The 4,195-nt window shown below is 41.1% G+C and overlaps 1 protein-coding gene across 5 annotated transcripts in view; it reads right to left on the reverse strand.

Moving 5' to 3' along the window:
• LOC110466993 (NFX1-type zinc finger-containing protein 1-like) overlaps positions 1–4,195 on the reverse strand; it is a 28,099-nt gene that overhangs the window by 22,420 nt on the left and 1,484 nt on the right. The window lies entirely within an intron of this gene.

Genomic DNA, 4,195 nt, shown 5'->3' on the forward strand with positions numbered 1-4,195 from the left:
AACTCCTAGGATATGATTTCTCTGTCACCCCTGGTATATGATTTCTAGCAACCCCAGGGTATTTTTCTCTGTCACCCCTAGGGTATGATTTCACTGTCACTCACTGTGTAATAATTATACCTGTCAGCCCCTAGGATATGATTTTTCTGTCAGCCCCTAGGATATGATTTCTGTCACCTCTACGGTATGATTTCTCTATTACCTCTATGATATGATTTCTGTCATCCCTAGGCTATGATTTCTGTCAACCCTAGGGTATGATTTCTCTGTCAACCCTAGGATATGATTTCTCTGTCACCCCTGGTATATGATTTCTAGCAAACCTAGGGTATTGTTTCTCTGTCACCCCTTCAGGTATGATTTCTCTCTCTCTCTCGCTAAAACGATATCTCTGTCAACTCCTAGGATATGATTTCTCTGTCATCCCTGGTAAATGATTTCTAGAAACCCTAGGGTATTGTTTCTCTGTCACTCCTTCAGGTATGATTTCTCTCTCTCTCGCTAAAACGATTTCTCTGCCATCTCCTAGGATATGATTTCTCTGTCACCCCTGGTATATGATTTCTAGCAACCCTAGGGTATTGTTTCTCTGTCACCCCTTGGGTATGATTTCACTGTCACTCACTGTGTAATGATTATCCCTGTCAGCCCCTAGGATATGATTTCTCTGTCACCCTTAGGCTATGATTTCTGTCACTTCTACGGTATGGTTTCTCTTTTACCTCTATGATATGATTTCTGTCATCCCTAGGGTGTGATTTCTCTCATCCCAAGTGTATGATTTCTCTGTCACCCCTAGTGTGTGATTTCTCTGTCATCCCTAGGCTATGCTTTCTGTCAACCCTTGGGTATGGTTTCTCTGTCACCCCTAGGATATGCTTTCTGTCAACCCTAGGATTAAGTTTCTCTGTCACCCCAAGGTTATGATTTCTGTCAACACTAGGGTATGGTTTCTCTGTCACCCCAAGGATATGCTTTCTGTCACCCCAAGGTTATGATTTCTCTGTCACCCCTGGGATATGATTTCTGTCACCCCAAGGTTATGATTTCTCTGTCACCCATAGGATATGATTTCTGACACCCCTAGGATGTTGTTTCTCTCTCACCCCTAGGGTATGATTTCTATCTCACCCCTAGGTTATGATTTCTCTGTCACCCCTAGTATATGATTTATGTCACCCCTTCTCTGTCACCCCTAATATATGATTTCTGACACCCCTAGGGTATGATTTCTCTCTCACCCCTAAGGTATGATTTCTCTGTCACCCCTAGTATATGATTACTATCAACCCTATGGTATGGGTTCTCTGTCACCCCTTAAGGTATGATTTGTCTCACCCCTGTCACCCCGAGGGTACTGTTTCTATGTCACCTTCTAGGGTATGATTTCTGCATCTGACCCTAGGTTATGAATTATCTGTTACCCATTAGGGTATGATTTATCTGTTACTAACAAGGATACGATTTTTCTGTGTTACTAGGTTATGATTTTTCTGTGTTACTAGGGTATGATTTTTCTGTGTTAATAGGGTATGATTTTTCTTTGTTACTAGGGTATAATCTTTCTGTGTTACTAGGGGATGATTTTTCTGTGTTACAAGGGTATGATTTCTGTCAACCCCTAGGATACGATTTTTCTGTCACCACCTCCACTAACAAGGATACGATTTTTCTGTCACCACCTCCACTAACAAGGATACGATTTTTCTGTGTTACTCGGGTATGATTTTTCTGTCACTAACAAGGATACAATTTTTCTGTGTTACTGGGGTATGATTTTTCTGTCACTAACAAGGATACAATTTTTCTGTGTTACTCGGGTATGATTTTTCTGTCACTAACAAGGATACAATTTTTCTGTGTTACTGGGGTATGATTTTTCTGTGTTCCTAGGGTATATTTTTTCTGAGTTACTAGGGTATGATTTCCCTGTGTTACTAGGGTATGATTTAGGATATGATTTCTCTGTCACCCCTGGTATATGATTTCTAGAAACCCTAGGGTATTGTTTCTCTGTCACCCCTAGGGTATGATTTATGTCACACCCTAGGTAGGGTATATTTTTTCTATGTTACTAGGGTATGATTTTTTCTGTGTTACTAGTGTCACCCCAAGGTTATGATTTCTCTGTCACCCCTGGTATATGATTTCTAGCAACCCTAGGGTATTGTTTCTCTGTCCCCCCTTCAGGTATGATTTCTTTCTCTAGCTATAACGATTTCTCTGTCAACTCCTAGGATATGATTTCTCTGTCACCCCTGGTATATGATTTCTAGAATCCCTAGGGTATTGTTTCTCTGTCACCCCTTCAGGTATGATTTCTCTCTCTCGCTTAAACGATATCTCTGTCAACTCCTAGGATATGATTTCTCTGTCACCCCTGGTATATGATTTCTAGAATCCCTAGGGTATTGTTTCTCTGTCCCCCCTTCAGGTATGATTTCTTTCTCTAGCTATAACGATTTCTCTGTCAACTCCTAGGATATGATTTCTCTGTCACCCCTGGTATATGATTTCTAGAAACCCTAGGGTATTGTTTCTCTGTCACCCCTAGGGTATGATTTATGTCACACCCTAGGTAGGGTATATTTTTTCTGTGTTACTCGGGTATGATTTTTCTGTCACGAACAAGGATACTATTTTTCTGTGTTACTATGGTATGATTTATCTGTCACTAACAAGGGTATGATTTTTCTGTGTTAATAGGGTATGATTTTTCTGGGTTACTAGGGTATGATTTAGGATATGATTTCTCTGTCACCCCTGGTATATGATTTCTAGAAACCCTAGGGTATTGTTTCTCTGTCACCCCTAGGGTATGATTTATGTCACACCCTAGGTAGGGTATATTTTTTCTATGTTACTAGGGTATGATTGTTCTGTGTTACTAGGGTTTGATTTTTCTGTGTTACTAGGGTATGATTTATCTGTCACTAACAAGGGTATGATTTTTCTGTGTTACTAGGGTTTGATTTTTCTGTGTTACAAGGGTATGATTTATCTATCACTAACAAGGATACGATTTTTCTGTGTTACTAGGGTATTATTTTTCTGTGTTACTAGGGTATATTTTTTCTGTGTTAATAGGGTATGATTTTTCTGTGTTACAAGGGTATGATTTCTGTCACCCCCTAGGATACGATTTTTCTGTCACCCCCTCCGGTACAGGGGATGATTTCACTGTCACCCATAGGGTATGATTTATCTGTCACAACAAGGATAGGATTTTTCTGTCCCCCCCTACGGTACAGGGGATGATTTCACTGTCACCCATAGGGTATGATTTATCTGTCACTAACAAGGATACGATTTTTCTGTGTTACTAGGGTATGATTTTTTTGTGTTACTAGGGTATGATTTATCTGTCACTAACAAGGATAGGATTTTTCTGTCACCCCCTCCGGTACAGGGGATGATTTCACTGTCACCCATAGGGTATGATTTATCTGTTACCCACTAGGGTTTGATTTTTCTGTGTTACAAGGGAATGATTTCTGTCAACCCCTAGGATACGATTTTTCTGTCACCCCCTCGGGTACAGGGGATGATTTCGCTTTCACCCATAGGGTATGATTTATCTGTTACCCACTAGGGTTTGATTTTTCTGTGTTACAAGGGTATGATTTCTGTCAACCCCTAGGATACGATTTTTCTGTCACCACCTCCGGTACAGGGGATGATTTCACTGTCACCCATAGGGTATGATTTATCTGTTACCCACTAGGGTTTGATTTTTCTGTGTTACAAGGGAATGATTTCTGTCAACCCCTAGGATACGATTTTTCTGTCACCCCCTCGGGTACAGGGGATGATTTCGCTTTCACCCATAGGGTATGATTTATCTGTAACCCACTAGGGTTTGATTTTTCTGTGTTACAAGGGTATGATTTCTGTCAACCCCTAGGATACGATTTTTCTGTCACCCCCTCGGGTACAGGGGATGATTTTGTTGTCACTCACTGTGGAATGATTATATCTGTCAGCCCCTAGGGTATGATTTATGTCACACCCTAGGGTATGATTTATGTCACACCCTAGGGCATGATTTCTGTGTCACCCCCCAGTGTATAACTTCTCTGTTAGCCCCTAGGGTATGATTTCTCTATCACCCACCAGGGTACGATTTCTCTGTTACCTGCTAGGGTATGATTTATCTGCCTCTTCCCCCCCGCCCCGGTATGATTTCTCTGCCCCC

This window comes from Mizuhopecten yessoensis, unplaced genomic scaffold, assembly GCF_002113885.1.
Source record: "Mizuhopecten yessoensis strain PY_sf001 unplaced genomic scaffold, ASM211388v2 scaffold11153, whole genome shotgun sequence".
NCBI classification, from domain to species: domain Eukaryota; kingdom Metazoa; phylum Mollusca; class Bivalvia; order Pectinida; family Pectinidae; genus Mizuhopecten; species Mizuhopecten yessoensis.